This window comes from Meriones unguiculatus, chromosome 6 (genome assembly GCF_030254825.1).
Source record: "Meriones unguiculatus strain TT.TT164.6M chromosome 6, Bangor_MerUng_6.1, whole genome shotgun sequence".
Taxonomy (NCBI): domain Eukaryota; kingdom Metazoa; phylum Chordata; class Mammalia; order Rodentia; family Muridae; genus Meriones; species Meriones unguiculatus.
In genome coordinates this window covers 10,950,983-10,970,998 of record NC_083354.1, presented here as the reverse complement: position 1 = coordinate 10,970,998, position 20,016 = coordinate 10,950,983, and the positions used below count along the sequence as shown (strand labels likewise).

General features: G+C 47.9%; 1 pseudogene; it reads right to left on the bottom strand.

The window, feature by feature from the left end:
- LOC110552283 (activated RNA polymerase II transcriptional coactivator p15-like) overlaps positions 1-19,704 on the bottom strand; it is a 33,196-nt pseudogene extending 13,492 nt beyond the window's left edge.
- Positions 19,705-20,016: the final 312 nt, after the last annotated feature.

Genomic DNA, 20,016 nt, shown 5'->3' with positions numbered 1-20,016 from the left:
TTTTCATTGTCTGTAACTCAAGGGTCAGGAGGACAGGCAGTTTAAAACCTGGATCAAGTGCAACCACCGTGAAAGCGAACGGGCCCCAGACTGTTTAAATTGCCAACAGGCGTTATCACCCGCCCAGGCGAAGCCGCCTTTGGAGATGCGTGCAGGCGAAACAGATAGCAGCCAGCCACGGCGCGGGCCTGAACAGACCGTCCTGGAGCCCTCCTGACCTTGAGCTGCCCTGGACACGCGAGAGAGCGAGGTAGCGCGGCACTCTCCGTGGGGCCCCGCCAGCTCCAGCGGAGGACGCGGAGCAGGAGGCTTAGCTGCGGCCACCGCAGCGCCCCTGCGGGTTCGCGGGCGCCACCTTCCGGCCTGTGCCCGCCTAACCTGGCTTCACCGCAGCGACGTTGCCAGCTTCCTCCGGTGCAGCAGCCTGGACGCAGGGTGCATCCCAGAGTCGAGGGCCTGGGGTCCACCACCCCCAAAGAAAGAAAAAGGAAACGGAGAAGCAATGTTAAGCAAAATCCTGCAGGACCGGTTTAGCGCACGTTCATACGTTGTTTTTCGCACTGGTTTTAGCTTGTTGGTTCTGAGAGAAAAAGAGCGTTCCATAAAAACAGCGCTCCACGGTTTGCTCTGGGCTCCTTCACCAGGCTAGCCCCACCGGTGCTGCCTCTGCTAACCGGTGTGCGCCGCTGGTGCAGTTTACTGCTCGCTTGGAATTTTCGTCTTTGTGTCTGTGGGTGTTTTGCCTGCCTGTGTGGCTGTGCACCGTGTGTGTGTGTGTGTGTGTGTGTGTGTGTGTGTGTGTGTGTGTGTTCTATCAACTCTCTTTTTACTGTGTGCCTCACATAATAAACCCAATTTCAGTATTTGTGGCATCCATTCTCAACACCATCTATAGTTCTTTGAAAAATGGGGTTCATCCATGCAGTAGGCTGAATAATACTCTCCACCTCTGTTCTATGCCCAGAACATGTAAATACGTTATCTTCCATGACAAAGGAGACTTGGCATGGGATCCTAGATTATGGGATGAATCTACCACGGCAGCAATGTGGGTTTGGTGGGTTTTTTTGTTTTTTTTTTTTTCATTGTTTAACTTTAGGCATGAGCTTTTTGCCTGCATGTATGTATGTACACCATGCGAGTACCTGGTGCCCGTGGAGATCGGAGGAGGACAATGGATCCCTCGGAACTGAAGTTACCGGTGGTTGTGAACCATCATGCGAGTGCTGGAAAGTGAGCCTAGGTCCCCTTCCAGACCAGCAAGTGCCCTTAAGCACTAAGCCATCTCTCCAGCCCCTTACGTGGCTTAAAGGAGATAGTGTATCCCAGCAGCAGCAGCAGAGAAAGACCTGAAGGCGGAAGAATATGGTCAGTTGCACGGCTGGCTTTGGGACGAAGGAAGGAGCTGCATTGGGTAGCTTTTTTTTTTTTTTTTCAAAGACAAGATTTCGTGTAGCCCAGGCTGGCCTCCAGCTCACTGCACAGTTGAAGTCCTGCTTCTCCTGCTCGAGAGCTGGGGTTAGAGACGTGTTCCACCATGCTTGACCAGTCAGCTTTTCTTTGCTAGAACGAAGGAGTCTGGCTTATAAAGTAAGGCGTCTTAAGTTATACCTATGGAGGATGAGGGCCCGGGTGGTGCGGCTCAGGTTGGGGAGGGACTGTGACAGATGGCAGAGTACATGCAGGAAGAAATGAGGAGCTGCGAGCGACCGCTGGGCCAGGCTGGCTTGAATAAACCCTCTGTGAAAACTAACAAGGGCCGCGTAAGAATATCTTTTCAGGACATCCCTCCAAAGACCCCAAAACATACCATCAGTCTCCACAGTTCAGGTGGCAGCACTTCCCAGACACCACCCTGGAGATCAAGCCTTCAACACTCAACCCAGAGGAGAAACCCCACCCCATCCAAGGAGCTGAAAGATGCCGCAGCCCTGAAGAGCTGGAAAGGGCAGGGACTAGTCCTTTGCAGCCTCCAGAAGAGAATGAAGCCTGTCCATGCCTTCCTTGGAGACCAGACTGTAGCTCTAGATGTAGCTAAGGTTGACCTTGAATTCCTGACCCTCCTTCCCTGACTCCTGAGCCAGAATTGCAGTCAGGTGCCACCATTCCTGCCAATGAAATCTCTTATTTGTAAGCAAAGCTGAAATGCCCTGGTGGCTCATGCTCCCTTGAAGCTAGCATGTGCCAGCATTGTCCAACGTGAGAATGCAAGCCTACAGAGAATGCAAGCCTACAGAGAATGCAAGCCTACAGAGAATGCAAGCCTACAGAGAATGCAAGCCTACAGAGAATGCAAGCCTACAGAGAATGCAAGCCTACAGAGAATGCAAGCCTACAGAGAATGCAAGCCTACAGAGAATGCAAGCCTACAGAGAATGCAAGCCTACAGAGAATGCAAGCCTACAGAGAATGCAAGCCTACAGAGAATGCAAGCCTACAGAGAATGCAAGCCTACAGAGAATGCAAGCCTACAGAGAATGCAAGCCTACAGAGAATGCAAGCCTACAGAGAATGCAAGCCTACAGAGAATGCAAGCCTACAGAGAATGCAAGTCTGGAAAGCTCACGTACATTCCGTCTGCACCTCACGTCTCCCTGCTTTGGTACAGAAGGCTGTGTGTGAAGGTGCAGCAGCTGCCTTGTACCCAGGAGGGCATTAGTCATTTTTCAGGGATGATGAGTAGAAGCATAGAACGAGCCTGAGCCCAGGTGATGTGTAGCCGCCTCACAAACTTGGACAGCTGTTGGTCTTCTTGAGAACATGAGAAAAAACTATTGGCTGGTTAAGCTACCATATGCAATTGGCAATTTACCACTGGCAAATTTTTTAGCCAATCATCATTTTAACAAAAATAACAAGTTTTAATGCTTATGTGACTATCAAAAATGTTTATTCTGTAATCTCGGTCTGTTGGGGAGGGGATGGGCATTGCAATAGAGTCTTAATACGTAGTCTAGGCTGTCCTGCTTTAGCCTCTGATGTGTCGGCATTGCAGGCACACGCCCCACACATGGCCAGCTTTCTTTATGGAAAGTCATTCCGAACTTCGGAGAAGTTTGCACACAGGACAGAAGCAGCATGCATGGAGTTATCTGAATCAGTTAGAGTGACCTCTGAGTGAGTCCAAACACTTAGACCAACCTCAGCAGCACAGAGGAACCGACTAGAATGATGAGCATCCCCCAGGCCCTACCCCACACCCTTTGGGTCCAGGTCCTGAAGGTGACCAGGCTGTGTGTTTTTGCAAGGCCACGTGGTGATCCTCACGTGCACACGGTACTTGCTGTACAGCGGGGTTTGGTGCAATAAACCCATCGTATCCTAATCTGCAAAGTTTGGGTTTGGTTTTTGACAAGTCTCCTGTAGCCCAGGCTGCTGTCAGAATTTGCTGACTTTAGGTTTTGGTCCTCTTGCCTCTGCCTCCCAAGGGCTTGGATCATCGGCATGCGCCACCATATCTTGCTATAAATACCTAGAAACAAGGTGAGTTGCATTTAATACCCTTAACTCACAAAACTATCAGACCTTAGCAAGACAGTACGCTGCAGAGTACAATACCCTCCTTGGGGATTACTAGTCCAGATAGGGGTCTCGGGTTACAAGATGAGATATTACCTGGGGAAAAAAATAAATAAATCAAAAGGATCCAAAGCGTGCTTTTCCAGAACGGGAATCATGTCCACACCAGGGAAAGGTCAAAGGCTTGCAAATCCAGGTATCATGGTTAGGCACTGTACGCGCCACAGTTGCAGAACCATGGGCCAACGTTACACGCCAGCCTCGGGCAAGTTAAACCCACAGAGGTACAAAATGAACCCAAATAGCTCAGTTTGAGCCATGCACCCTGCCCACAGCTAATAACGCCCCGGCTTCCTGCTAAGAAAGGGGCTGCCACATCTTGGTGGTTCCACCTGAGATAAAAGTAAAGGAAGTTTCACGGAGCCCCATTCGCTTGGGGAGTGAGGTTAATTGCAGTTCGGGCTGGGGACCGTGGAGCCAGATCTACAATTCTGCAGAAGGCCTTTGCTTTCAGTTACCCTCTACCTGCATTGCTGTCCACAAGGCAAGCAGGCTGAAATACACATAGGACTTGCGTAAATATCGGCAACTTAAGAATTTGGATGTCAGAAATGTGGCAGCCAAATTTGGGGTGAGGGTGTGACTAGAACCAGCCAATATGGAGGGGGGTTAGTGCTTTGGGTTTGATCCCCAGCACCATCCAGAGAGAGGCGCCATTCCACTCTGGCCTGAGACCTTTTAACTCACTGTTGTCTACCCCAGGATGACTGCTTTCTGCCTCCTATTAAATTCCTAATGATTGCTCAGCACTTTCACGTGCCCCACATACTTCTGTCCTATTCCTCTGGGAGGGCCATGGGGTCGGTATGTACGGATACTGACTGTGTCCTCGAGAAGAAAGCAGACACGATCTTTTTTCTGCTGCTGTGGAATCTTCCAGACGCAGAGGTGGCTGAGAGGCACTCGCTGGCAGCAGCAGGGGTCAGGCTGAGCTGAGGTCGGGTCAATAGGAAGCTGGTTCCCAAGCCCTGAGCTTGCACAACTGCTCTGCTCACTCAGTTTCTACACGTCATCTATTCTCGGACATGGCCTCTCTATGATGTATGGATCTTGGACATGGCCTCCTATCCGGAGTACAGACCTCGGGGATGGCTTCCCTTCTGGTATATGAACTGTCCAAACTTGGCTCACACCAGTCAGAATCATTTTCTGTTGTTCGCAACCAAGAAATATTATCTTGTAAAATTGAGTCTGGGAGGTAAGGAGCTTAACAAATGTATCCACCCAACCTCCAGGATGGTTGCAGAGATCTGAATGTCTGGGGAATTCATGCCAATTCATGTGTCACCCTGCCCCACAGCACTGAGTCAGGGTTGGCCTGTGTAGGGTACAGCTTGTGACTGCTGAGCCCGTATCCCAGAGAACATAGCGCCACCTTGCTCTCTGCTTTGTTTCCTCCAAGCAGGGACAGCATCATGCCATGAGGCTGTGTTGCCTGATTATTCCTCCTCTAGGAACTTTTGAGGTATAGCACAACTTTGTCTCTTCTTTTGCAGCACTACGAATCAAGCCCCAAGCCTCGTGCATGCCAGGCAACTCTCTACTAAACTGTAAAGCCTGTGTTTTTGCGGGCATCAGCTTTTGGTGTGTCGGCCTTTTTATGCCTGTGATACCAAAGCCTGTACTTTAAGGCAGAGGATAATTGAGCAGACCAGGGGAGACACCCACGTATTGAAGAGCAGAGGCCTCCATCCTCAGCCAACACCTGTCCAGGAGCCATGAGATCAAGTCCCCCTGGCGGCAGCCCCGGGAGCAGTGCCTAAGCCTACAGATCACAGCGGCCCCGGGGGACGACACCTCAGGACAGCACTGAAGCCAGTGCTCCAGCCATTCCCACGTGTGGGACCCACAGAAAGGGGAAAACTGCGTGCTCATTTCCACAGGAGTTCCCACTCACAGGCAAGCAAGGCTCTGGAGTATTAAGCGGAGAATTCCAGAAACATACATTTACACATACATATATATCTAAATAACTTTAATAATGATAAAAGCAGTATAATTATTCTACTTTCTTAGTAGTCGTGACTGTGAGTCCCTGACTATGTGCCCTTCACAAATCAAGCTTCACTATAGGTGTGCGTATAGACTATAGACTATAGGTGTGCGTATAGAGCAAAAATTGGGAGGTGCACAAGGTTTGGTACTAACCTTTGTTCCCGGCATCCACTGGGCATCTTGGAATATGCTCCCCTGGTGAGAGCACTGCGTGCCAAGCTACTACGCTCTGGGTTAGTTTGTTCCTCTGGAACAATGGCCAAGTGGAAGAACTGAGATTTGAAACCAGGCCAGGGTAGGTCTAAGTGGGAGGCCCTCACTGCTCCTGCTTCACACCAGCCCTGTGAAGAAGCTTTAGGCTTCCCATTCAACAGTAAACTGGAGTCACGGTAGCTCGGGAGACAGCATGTCTCTCTGGCTGTGCATCGGGCAGCACCTGAGCCACCCAGGATGAAGACACCAGCACTTCAGGTGTCGCTCGGCCCGTCAGCTTAGCATTCTAACCTTCAAAAGATGGCAGTGGCATTCAGGCACATGGCACAGATATCGCAGTGTGGTTTTCCCAGATGCTTCCCGGTTGACTGGACATGAGGTCCCTAGCCATACGTATACCAATTATGAATACGTAGGATGAGGGATTTCGGTGTAATGTACCAGTCAGGTATGTTCAGGAAACAGATGCCTGGGAACCCTTCACTTAGTCACCTGGGCTTTGCGGTTCCTTTACACAAAACCTGGGCTCTAAAGACAATATGTGCAGGAGGTTTAGGGTGACAGTTAATGACTTAGGTATATTATCTTCTATAGGGGCACCAAAGGGGCCAGCTGTATTAGCAAGAAGGGCAAAAGGTAACAGAAAAGCAGAAGAGCCAGGCCAGGGAATGGGCTTTTTCCTAGGGTTTCTACAGCTGCCATGAAATGCCATGACCAAAAAGCAAGTCAGGAAGGGAAAGGTTTATTCAGCTACACTTCCAGATCATAGCCCATCATTGGAGGAAGTCAGGACAGAAACTCAAGCAGGGCAGGAACCTGGACGCAGGAGCTAATGCTGAGGCCATGGAGGATGCTGCTTACTGGCTTGCATCCCATGGCTTGCTCAGCCTGCTTTCTTATAGAACCCAAGACCACCATCCCAGGGATGGCACCACCCACAATGGGCTGGGCCCTCCCTCACTGATTACCAATAGAGAAAAAGCCTTACAGCTGGATTTCATGGAGGCATTTTCTCAACTGAGGCTCCTTCCTCTCAGATGCCTCTAGCTTGTGACAAGTTGACACACAAAACCTTCTGGTATAGGCTCTGCGAGAAGAGCTAAGAACCTGAATGAGTCTTTCCCTAGGACCACTGCTCGCAGCCCATCCTCCATCCTTAGAATGGACTAGGTGAGGGCTTCTGCTTCATCAGAGTGGTCAGCTTGGTACAGCCCTGTTGCTTCCAAGGGCCTCTAAGTAGTGAAGCCATTCAGGCTGCAGACAGGTCAACCAGCTGGTAGCTGCTAATTGGAATTCTGCATTTTCCGGGATGGGATGCTACAAACATATGTTTATTATATATATATATATATATATATATATATATATATATATATATATATTTACTTATTATATATTCTATATTATTATATGTTTATTTTATATATATAATGAGAGAGATTGTGGCGGGGGGGAGGTATGTGTGGAGATCAGAAGGCAGCTTCCATTATTTGGTTCTCTTTTCTTACACATGGCTTCTGGGGAATCCATGGCAGGCCATCAGCCTTGGCAGCCAGGTCCTTTACATATACTGAGTCATCTCGCCAGACCAATGGGAAGGCTATTTAAATGGCTTTAGCATCACCAAAAAACATGTGTCTCCTTTATCTGGATATGGATTAATTCTGAGCAATAGATGATCTTCCTGGATGTGGAAACTCAGGTTTGCCATGAAGTGACCTGGCCATTGTGAAAAGGGCAAACTGGCCTGCCAATGGATCTTAATCCACGTCCCATTACACAGATTCAGGAAGATGTAGACCAAATGCCATGAAAGACCAGCAGCCTTGGCTGTCTGAAACGGAACTGATGGCTTTAGGTAAAGTGTTCTAATTCCCTGCATCCATTTGAAAATACTAAGTATGCTTGCTACAGAGACACTTGTTTTAGTGACACCTAACTACACGTCCTGGGCTGATTCAACACTTTCTGTCTTCATGGCTCAGAAGGGTTTTGTTCTGTTCCAAGACTGGGTCTAACTATGCTAGTCTCAAACTCATAATCCTTCTGCCTCTGGCCTGTAAAGTTCTGGGATTCCAGGTCTGTGCCACCATATTCAGCAAAGGGTTTTGAAAATTTCCAGCGTGCACACGTGCGCGCACGCGCACACATATACTCACACACACACACACACACACACACACAAATGATATTTTTAAATGGGGTGATGGATACACCAGTTACCCTGTCGGACCACTGCGTCCTGTATTTGCCTGCTGAAGTATCACACTGTACCCAGCGAATGTGTGCAGTTATCCCCTGGGAACGACAGGAAGATGAAAGCAAACATTTATCCGCTTTTACCAAGACAGGCCGAGATTGCAGCTAATAGTATTCTTCAGACACTTTTGTCACTCCCAAGCAAGTTACACAGAGACGGTCCAGACCAACTCCTTTCCAGATGACAGCAGATAATCAGGATGCCCGCACTCTGGTTCAAGAGTTCATTGAACTCATTACTTCAAAGGAAACCTGCTAAGTTTCCTGAGAGGATCTTTCTAAAATAGCTCCTTTCTCTCTCCCAGATGACAAGCAGACCTAACTGTGCCAGACTCAGGTCCATGTGACAAGCTGGGCAGGGGTGAGGGGAAGCGTGGGTGGAGGTGGCTGTTGGAGCTACTTCAGCAGTTTTTGTCTTCGTAAATATTCCCCCGCTACACACTTTTTATTTTTGGATAGGGTGTAGCTCTGGCTGACCAGGCTGGCCTTGAACTCACCTGGTTCTGCCTCTTGGGTTCTGATATTAAAGGCATGCTCCATCATGTTTCGCTTAAATAATTTTTCTTTTTCTTTTATTTTGTTTATTTGAAGGTGTCGAAAGTCAGTTTCAGATATCAACCCCGGGTAAGGTAACTCATGCCTATAAACCCAAGGAGAATTGTCAAGACTTGGAAGACCAAGCTGCAGCACAAACCCATAAATAGATAAAGAAACAAACAACAAAATTTGTTGGGTCAACGACATAGACTTGGTGGATCTGTGTCCTATAGTTTTCCTTTCAAATACACACTAGAACTTTGACTGATACTTGTCTTTTTGGACTTGAACACCGACAAAATCTGGCAAGGTGGCTTTAGGAGTTGGGGGGAGCGGTAAAGAGGTGAGAGCTGAGTGTAGGAGTTGAGACTGAACTGTGGCTCTTTGAACAGTGCTTTGGAAGCTCAGTTAGGTGTGATCCCACTACTCAAGAAGCAGGGGCAGGATTCCAAGTTCAAGTCAGCCTTGGCTATAGACCAAGGTGCAAACTCAAGCAAGTCTCAGCATGGGTGTGCGGAAATAGAAATGAACCCCTGTTCCTAGCTGAGGAACTATTAGTTCTTGGTGACTGCTGGGAGAGGCAGAGTAGGTTTTCCTTAAGGGTGTGGCCCCTAGAAGGTTGACTCCTCTCCATGAAAGGCTCCCCACCCAAGTGTAAACCCAAACTAAACTCCAAAGGTTCGAGGGGGAAAAAAGTGTGGAGTTGCAAGGATTTGGAGCTGAGGGTAGATTTAGAGGGACTTGAGGAAGCAGCTGAACATTGTATAAATATATTTTATGAAATTCTCAAATACACAATACTTTTTCCCTCAGTACAGGGTTTCTCTGTGTAGCCCTGGCTGTCCTAGAACTCACTCTGTAGACCAGGCTGGCCTTAAACTCAGAGATCTACCTGCCTCTTCTGAGTACTAGGATTAAAGGCAGGTGCCACCCTGCTAGGCAAAAAAAAAAAGAAAGAAAAAAAAAACAACCAAGAAAACAATAAAATATTTTTAAAGATAGCTTATCACTATTTAGCCATATCATTGTTATGTGCAATTAAATACTTTAAGGCATTCCTAGGTTAAATGACTCATCGCAGATAAACAGGATCTAAATTGGCCCTCTGCTCAGTAGCCATTACTTTCCCTATTTCAGGTTGTCAAATCATTGCCAGGAACAGTCTTAGTGAGGAAACCCACTTTGGCACATAATGACTGTGGTGGTTTGAATGAGGATGATCCCCAGAGGCTCATAGGTTTGAATACTTGGTCCCCAGGGTGTGGCACTATATTAGGATTAGGAGGTGTGGCCTTGTTGGAGAAAGTGTGTCAGTGAGGCTAGGTCCTGAGGGTTCAGAAAGCCCACCCCACACTCAGTCTCTCTTCCCGCTGCCTGCAGATCATGATGTAGAACTCAGCTATTTCTCCTGTCCCTCCGCCTGCATGCTGCGTGTCTCCCACCACGATGACAGCTGACTAAAACTCTGAAACCATAAGCAAGCCCCGACTTTCCTCTAGAAGAGCCGCTTTGGTCGTGGTGTCTCTTCACATCCGTAGGACAATGACCAAGCCAATGTGTGCTGGAAACAAGGTTAGAAACGGTAAATCCTTCCAATGGACTGTGAGGGGCTTTGTACTGGGGGAAACAAAAGCCAGGAAAGGAGCCATGAAGAAAGGGCAGTCTGCCCAAGGGTGCTCTGCTCTACCCAGAGATCATGACACCTGCTGAAGGAATAGTTTCAAGCAGGTCTATTCTGAGGTTCCTAGAGAAGTGAAGAGAATGTTTGTGTATGTGTGTGCATGTGTGTGTATGTGTGTGTGTGTGTGTGTGTGTGTGTTGGTACCATGTCCTGTGCATCAGGATGAAGGTATTCTCCACAAACAGTTTTTTCTTCTTGAACACAAGCACAGAGGGAGAAATCAGTGAGAGCGATGGCCAGCTTTGATATAACCTTTGTATATGTCAAGGCTTCACCCTGCATGTTTTACCTCTTACTTTATCTTACTGGTTTTTGGCGACAAGGTCTCACCATGTAGCCCAGGATTACCTCAAATTCGGTATTATTGCCAAGGTTTTGCAATCCTCCTGCCTCAGCTCCCCAAGCTTGTGATCCTCCTGCCTCAGCACCGTCTGAGTCCTGAGATTACAGACATGCACCAAGACATCTGCTGATCTGAGTGTCTTATGGTGAGTTCCTCAAACATTTTCATCACATTCTGAACATCCATCTTGTTGACCTGTGACCCTGAAAACTGGATACAGGTACCTTCCTCCCATCTGTCCTCTGTCTGGAGCCATTTCTATCACAGACTTTCACACTGTTCTTTAAGTCTTAGAGGCTAATTTGTGTTTGCAACAGCTATATCAAATAAATGAAGGCATCCTTTTTGCGACTTGGCTAAATATTGGACAGTCAGATTTCCTCTCTGGTTGAGACTTTATTTCAGTCCTGCTTTGGAGAGCTAATGGAATGGGCCCACTGTTTAAAACTGTAACCATTACCACCTCAGAAACCGCCATGATGAGCCTGGGCGCGGTGGCACCCATCTGCATCCCTGGCACCTGGGAGACCGAGGCTTGAGGGCTGACAGTTCGAGCCAGGCTGAGTATAACCACACTTGGTGCAAGTTTTTAAAAAGATTTTTAAAAAATTTGTATGGATGTTTTGCCTGTGTACATGTGTGAGCATCGTGTGTGTGCAGTGCCAGAAGAGGGAGCCAGACCCTCCTCCCCCCAGAACGGGAGCTGCAGTTGGTAGAGAGCTACCATGTGAGTGCCGGGAACTGAATTCGGGTCTTCTAAAAGAGCAACCCCTGCTCTCTGGTCCTCAACACTTACTCTGGTTTAAGGGGTGTCACCAAGCACAGCTATTTTCCATTGAACTCCATTGAAGTCATTTCATTGGTTTTTTTTTTTTTTTTGGTTTTGTTTTTTTGTTTTTTAATCGTCTTGCCATGTAGCCCAACTGGCTTTAGATCAAAATATCCTGTCCCATGCGGCAAACTGCATTTGGCCCACTAAGATTTTGTATTTTCAAACCTCTCTCTGGTTCTTTTTCTAGTCATCATAGTCACGTCTTTTTGAAAGATAACAAGTTTAATCAGATAAAGCAATGTTAAGAACACTGACCACAACCACGCAATCTGTTCCTTGTTTTAGGCGGAAGTATCCCCCAATACAACTCTTTGTATTTTTCTTTTCCCTCAGGAAATGTTATCTGAAGACCAAGTGCTTGCTCACATTATAATCCCAGCCCTGGGGAAGCTGAAGCAGGAGGATTGCTGTGAGTTCAAGGCTAGCCTGGGGTGAACAGTGAGTTCCAGGCCAACGTAGGTTAAAGAGTGAGAACCTGTCTCAAAACACCAAAAAGAGGGGGGCTGTGAAATTGCTCGGTGATTAAATGAACTAACCACACAAGCCAGGCCTGGCTACCTGAGCGCAGTTCCTGGAAATGACTCCACAAAGTTGTCCTCCGACCTCCGAGTATGCACACACACATATGTATATGTCACGTACACAATGAATAGATAAGCAAATAGAAAAAGCTGAAAGATGCTCACAGGTTTTGAACTCAGTGAGGGAACTTTACAGCTCTTGTGAGTTTTTTTGTTCATTTGTGTTTTGTTTTGTTTTGTTTTGTTTTGTTTTGTTTTGTTTTAGGTCAGCCAAAAGCAGGAAGGGCGGGGAGATGGTTCCGCAGCTAACATGCTGGAGGTGCAAACCTGAGTCCTGAGTGCAAATCCCCAGCACCCACAAAAAAAGATTGGCATGGAAGCAATCTATGGCCCTTCCTGGACAGGCAGCCCAGCCAATCAGCAAGCTCCGAGTTGGGCGAGAAATCTCGTCTCAGAAACTGAGATGGAGACCAGCGGAAGACACTGTGGCATACACTCGTGCACACTCAAACGCAAAATAAGAATAAATGACGATATATGTTTTTTAAGATGGGGCTGGGAAAGGGTAATGTGCTGCTGTGCGAGTCTAAGGACCTGAGTTCGAATCCCCAGAAGCAAGGTAAGGTTGGGCACGATGTAATCCCAGTGTTCCTGTGCTGAGGTGGGAGGTGGAGACAGGAGACTCGGGAAACTAACTGGAAGACTAGCCCAGCGTAAGAGGCAGCAACACAACAAGAGACCCCCACTGCAGGTTCACGCACAGGCCCCGTCTCCAGGAGATAAGATGGGGAGTGACAGAGATCGACACCCAACATCCTCTGCTGGCCTCTAGGCACCTGTAATTGCACACACACACACACACACACACACACACCTGAAATGAAATTAGTCAAGGGTAACAGCATAAACTTTGAACTCTGAACATTGTACCTTGAAAGCTAGCCTGCAACTGTTGATCTAAAACCCTCACCTAAGCACCAGATTACAGACACACACACACACACACACACATACACACAGACCCTCTGAGCCTCTGTATTTAATGACTCAGGCAAAGTGCTGCCTCCATCACCCATTTGAAGATTTAATCAAGTCACCTGTTTTAAACACCAGAAGACACAAACTGGACTTTAAACCTGATTGAAGATTTGGGTCTGACGGTGAAGATCAGATTGCATGCCCCAGCCGCCGTGGCACCCTGAGTTCAATTTCTAGCAACAAACAAGCATTTTTCACCGGGTTACTGCCTCTATAAGCATCAGAGATGGTCTTAATTGCTGTGGGGTGGGAGACAGCAGCTTGGATTTTTTTTTTTTTTAATCTCAGCCTGTTAGTGGAAAGGGGGCTCGCTTCCCCAGGAGCAAATGGAGGAGCAGGGGTTAACCTGCAAGGAGATGACTAAGAGTTAATCATTCAGGGCACAGGGTGAAAGCCAGCAGGGATTCTAAAAATAATGCCCTCTCCAAAACTGAAGCAGTCTGCAAGAAGCGGGATGGAATGCTTATTCGCTCGACTCCTTCGCCCTCCGCAGCTGACATTCTTGTTCAGAGCCAGGGACAAGCCTAAATTGGGGCCAGCCTTTCAAAGGGGAAGAGAATTGAGGATACCAAAGGACACGCATTGGACAAGTTCGGGCGCACAGACAGAACTAAGCGGCGGTTCCACGGGGCTTCGGGGGCAGCTCTGACTCTGGCCAAGATACAGAAGAGTCAGTCCTCAGTGACAACCTTCCACTCCTGCACCATTGTCATTAGTAACGCCACTGGCTTTGAGAGGAGCTAGGAGAACGGAAAGGCCCATGGGCAGGGTAGCTCGTGTGCGTCCCTTCTGTTTTCCGCGCCCTTTATCTGGGGGGAGCCCCAGCTCAGACCCGTCTCCTTCAAAGCTTGCTCCCTGCACCGCCACTCCCAGCTGAACGGGGCACGTGGCGGGTCCTCTCCATTCTCCTCACCTGTCTTCCTGTCCTCAGCAGGTTGGACCCCCAATGAGATCCCAGACTCTCAGCCTAGGGAAAGAGACAGAAACTGCGCTCTGGAGTTCTTAAGTAAGCTGTGGGAACGCTGCAGGCAGGACTCGAACTGAAAGAATGTGGGTGGCCTCCCCCCACCAGAGAGGCCCCCTAAGAACACAGGCCTCTCTTTCTAAGTGAGAGGGGCCAAAGGGAGAATTCGTCCCCCTCTAGAAGGTTCATCTTTCTTGCCACTCTTAACTGAATGGCAACGTAAACTTACATTTTCATTTCACAGCACAGCACAGGCCAGTTTTCCTAATCTATGTGATGTCCCTGCTTCATTAAAAGTATTATCCTTTGAAGCTGGGTGTGGGGTACACACCTTTTATCCCAGCACTCGGGAGGCGGAGACAGGCAAAGCTCTGTGAGTTCGAAGCCAGCCAGGTCTAGGATAGCCAGGTCTATTACACAGAGAAATCCTGTCTGGAAAAACCAAAGTAAGTAAATAAATAATTTAATAATTAATTAACTGAATAATAATGTGTCTAGGAGAGGACCAGTTTGGTTTGGGGAAGGGGAAGTTTGGCTCTTCCAAAAGCTTCTGTTTCAATGCAGTGCTCTGCTGTAGCTGAGTTTTTGGGAAGAAACCCACTGAAACCCAGGAAATTAGAGTCAAACGACTGAAGAATGAAAGCTCCCAGGCTGGTAGAGGGCTGGTGACCCAGCCAGAGAGTGCTTCAGGCTGCCTCTGTGTTCGCTTCACCAGGCCCTCAAATATCCTTGCTTTCAGATACTGCAAATTCATCATACCACTACTGCAACCTCAAGGCTCTAAGGGTCTCCATGGCTCCGGGGAACAGCTTTTGTCTGTTGCTTCTGGCACCTTCCCTCTCTCTGCTCTTCTTTAGGAGTTTAACAATGGCTCGGTAGAGCTCAGCTTCAAGACCACTGGTTGAGGCCAGGCTGAGACCCTTGCTTTTTGCTAAAGCTTAAACATCACTAAGACCTGTCTCCCAGTATTATGGCTAGCTGTGGCTAAGTATACAGTACTCACAACGTAATGACTCAAATAGCAATTCTATAATGTTTCATGGTGCTATGAGCCAGAAATGTAGGCACAGTTCCTATTTCTGCTTTGTGTAGGTCCCTGGATCCCCTGCCTTACCTCACTGATGGCTGAGACAGGTCAAAAGAGCATAAAGAGGCTCACTCTGTGTCTCCTGACTCACGCTCTTTCCTGTGGCATTACCACACCGACCTTCCCCACAGCACGGTGGCCTTTACACAATGACAGCTTCCTTCTAACGGGGGCATTCTAACAGCAAAGGCAGGGACCGCAGCTACGTTAACTTTCGGTTTCAGGAGCCACACAAACCTTCCCAGTGCCTTATCCAACTGGTCAGCACAAACCACAGGACTAGCCCAGGTTCCAAGAAAAGGCAATAGACGCTATCACTCCAGAGCAGAAGGTCCCTCAAATTACAGCCATAATCCTGTTTGTCAAGAGCCCTGCAGCAGTGGCTCTTAGCCTCCTTGTTGCCTTGTTTCATCCACTGCAAGCTGCCTATGGCATTAAGAAACCATCTTCTCCACAAGAACCTTATCTCCAAAGAGGACAGACACGATGTAGTGCCTGCTACCAGAGCCTCGTGAATCAGAGAGTCTCAAGAAATGCATTGGAAAACAGGAAAAGCAGTAAGATAACGGGGAAGGCACACTTAGGGTCGACGAGAACAATGTGATATCACTGGGAAGACATTCTCGAGGTACGGTTCTTTGGAGGCAAATAAACAAGATTGTGTACAAGGCCTTGAGATCTGTCTCTTAAACACCAAACCTCTCATTACCACTTAGAAACCTCATACGGTTGTCTCTTCTACCTCTGAGGAAAGAATCCCCAATGTTCTGCCAAGAACACGTGTTTTTAGAAATATCTTTTACTTCCCTTGACAAGGTGATACAGGCAAGGGGTCCCAGCAGCCTGGGAAGCTGAGACAGAAAGATTGTGAATTCCACCCAGTAAGAGCCCGTCTCAAGAAACAAATAATTACAGGCCATCTATGTTTCTAAAAATTGTAAACATGTGTAACAGCTGGGCATGGAGGTACCGATGATCCCAGCATTCATAATGTTGAGGCAGGGGGATTGCCACGAGTTCCAGGCCATCCTGGGCTGCAGTAAAAGACTCTATGTCAAAACAGAATCAGGGAGGATAAGATGGCTCTTTGGGTAGAGTGCTTGCTGTGTGAACCTAGCGGCCTGAATTCAATCACCAGGATCCGTGTGGACGTGGAAGGGGGAACCAACCCCATAAAGCCATGTTCCGACCCGGACACGTGCACTGTGGCATGAGTGTGCCTCCTCACAGACAATAACAGGCATGTGCTGCTATACCCAGATATCATTTCTAAATGAACAGTCCTGGGATGCAAGGGGGGTGATTGGTGATAGACCACATGCCTAGCATGCCCAGGCCCCAGCAACAATCAATCAATCAATCAATAACAACAAGATCTAGCTCAGTAGTTGTTTTACTTACTTTTCTGTTCCTGTGATGAAACAACCACAATCCAAGGCGATGTATGGAAGAAAGAGGTTTTTCCAGCCCTCAAAACCTGCTTTGGGATCAGTAATAATTACCGCTTCCTCACTTTTGTATTATTGTTGGTGTTTCCTTTCTTTCTTTCTTTCTTTCTTTCTTTCTTTCTTTCTTTCTTTCTTTCTTTCTTTCTTTCTTTCTTTCTTTCTCTTTCTTTCTTTCTTCCTTCCTTTATTTCTTCTTTTTCTTTTTATTTTTTTAAAGAATAACTTTTAATATTCTACAGTGTAATAGGTTAACTCAGGTAGGCAACACCTGGATGTGTCCAAAAATATCTAGTAGAGAGTTATCTTGAATGTCTCATTTTTTTTTCTCCCACATAATGTTTTTTATTGATTATTTGGGAATTTCACATGATGCATCCCAATCACACTTCCCACTCCTCCCAGTTCCACCCTTCTACTCTTGTGACCTCCTCCCGGGTGGGGGAGATAAAGAAAAAAAAATACCAAGTCCATTTCATGTTGCCCATGTCTCTCATTCTCGGCTGTGAGTCTGCAGTCATCAATCAATACCACTGCAAAGGAAACTCCCTTGCCCTTTATAGTCAGCAGCAGCACAGATCATAGACCTCCATGTGGTTCCTAGTGACAGCACAATCCATGGACGTCCACATGACCTCTGGTGTCATCATGGACCATGGCCCTCAGCATGGCCTCCAGGGGACACCATCATGACATCAGCACAGGCCACAGACACCAACATGGCCCTTGGCATCAGCATGGCTCAAGGACATCCACGTGGCCCCAGGTGGCAGCAAAGACCAAGGACATCCACATGTCACTCTGTGGTAACACGCACCACGGACATCAAGATGGCCTCCTATGCGGGCAAAGACCATGAACGTCTGTGTAATCCTCTGTACGCACTCATGGCTCTTCCCTTGGTGGCGGCACAGGCCGTGGTCATCAGCATAGTCTCTGGTGGGAGGCAGAGTGGCTGAATGATCTAAGGCACTGGATTTATACTTATCTTTTCAAATTATATGGGTCTATCTCCAAAGTGAATTCAGTATCCGACCTTTTGGGCCAGTTGACAGTATCAGCTCCTGCAGGCCAGGCCCTCTCTCTAACAGTCACAGAGGAAGAACACTTCAGTGAAGACAGTCAAATTCCCTTGATGGAGTCCCAGAGTCTCTTCTCCGACTGTGGCTCTTGGGCAGGCTTGAAAAACCAGCTTAAAATAGTTGTCTTACTGAGTGTTTCCTGCTCTGAGAGCTCACGGCTCTTCTGCTTGTTCCAACCACAGGAAGCAAACCTTATTTGTTCTTAAATGTTCTATACCAGGCTGGAGAGATGGTTCGGCAGTGAAAAGCACCAGCTGCTCTTGCAAGAGGACCCGGGTTCGAGTCCCAGAAGCCACAAGGTGGCTCACAATTGTCTGAAACTCCAGTTCCAAGGGATCCAGTGCCCTCCTCAGGCACATAAGTGCTATGCAGACATACGTTCAAGCAAAACACTCACACAAATGAGATAAAAATAAGCTGTTCCTCACCGACGAGATGAGTCATTTGCCCAGTAACTGAGGTCTACACATACACTTCCGAGCAGACTGGGTCACCTTTTCTACAGGTCCTTCAGGCCTATATATGTACCCATAGCTGCTCACCCACCAAAACCCACAGCCCTGTCTGCAAGTTTCTTTGCTCTCCAGATCTAAGCCACTGTTGTCACATTTTCAGGACAGATCCCTGAGTGTGGCAGAAATCCCTTTAAGCATTCCTTGCCAAAAAGATAAACTTGTGGTTTCTTCCTCATACAGAGAATTTCATCCTGCGCTAGTAAGATGGCTCCCAGGGTTAGCCTTGCAGGGGTCTGCCTTCTTTGCTGCTCTCCACATCCCTATCCAGCCCCTCCCCCCCCCCCGCAGTGTTGGCAAACGAGGGAAAAAAGTCTCCTCTGGCACCTCTTCCTCATAAGGGAATGAATGTCACTGTCGGGGCTGCATTTGTTACCAGGAGAGCAGGTTGTTGAAAGGTCATGCAGCTCCTCACCGCTCCTTGCTCTTTGTCCTCTATGTCCTTTTGTATTTCAACATATCAAAATGGAACACGAGGCTCTTGCCACATGTGGCTGAGCAGTCTTGGATTTCCAGCCTCCAGAACGACATGCCAAATAAGCCTCTTTGTCCTTAAATTTCAGAGTCTCTCGTATTCTATCCTAACAAGAGAAAACAATAATCAGTCACTACCCTGACAACGGCCTCCATGGATGTTAGGCAGTATCCAAACCTTTGGGAGTCTACTTTCCTGGCCTAGATAATTGCTGGCTCTGCTTGCCCTCTCCTGTGCTTCAACTGCAGTGACCTCTTTCTGTCCCTCAGATGCCCAGGCTTTGGAACCACTGCGCCTTCTGCAAACACTCTCCTCACTGGCCCTTAATGCTCCCCTTGCTCCCCTTGCACCTCAGCAAAATGTAGGCTGGAGAGGACTCCCCCCCCGCAGAAGCAAAGCAGCCCTCCTGCCAGGTCACTTCCTGTCACATTTTCTTGTCACAGCTCACATTACCTAAGATGTCCTTGTGTGTTTTTTAAAATTAATTAATTCACTTTACATCCCAATCGTAGCCACCTCCCTTCTCTCCTCTCAGTCCCACCCTTCCTCCTTTCTCCTCTCCCTTCCCCTATTTCTCAGAAAAGGAGAGCGCGCGCGTGCGCGCGCACACACACACACACATACACACACATACCAATGGAGCTTATCAAGTCATGTCAGGACTGAGTGTGTCCTCTTCCCCCATGGTCTGGCAAGGCAGCAGAGCCAACTAACCAGGGCCCAGAGAGCCTTGCTGAAATGGAAGCACCCAACCAAGGACCATGCATGGACTGCACTTAGAGCCCCTACACAGAGGTAGCAGATGGGCTGCTCAGGCTTCATGTGGCTTCCCTAGTAAGGGGAGCAGGAACCGTCTCCGACTTGGGCTCTATTGTCCTGTTTGTTTACTGGGAAGTATGTCCATTAAGATCAGAGATGTCGTCTTGTTACTGTGTTCCAGGATGCATGACAGCACACAGGAGACCCTCAGTAGGTGCTCACAGACTGACTCTAAATTATTTTAATGCCTAAAAGGTCTGGGGCTCCTTTCTGCTTACCGCTTTTCCTCGGGGGTAGGCTCCAAGCCCTCCGTGGATGCTTGAAGCTGAGGTTGACACCAGACTCAGGCAGAAGCACTGTGAGGCTATGGTGGCATTGCCAGCTCACTAATGGGCACAAAGTGTACAGAGAGGGGTGGACAGGAAGCAGGAGTGATTCATAACCCGTGCAGGTCAGGGCAGGACAGAGATTTCATCACAACGCTCAGAATAAAATGCAGTTTTTACAGCACAGAAATTGGTTATGCTTGGAACTTTCCATTTAACGTTTTCAGACCACATTTAAGCAGGTAACCAAAACCACAAATAAGAGTAGGGACCACCATGACATAGCAATAAGATCTACATTTGGCTAATGGGTTTAGTTGGAAAAGAGTTCAGCCTGTAGGGTCAAGAATGCATTTTTTTTTTCAGAC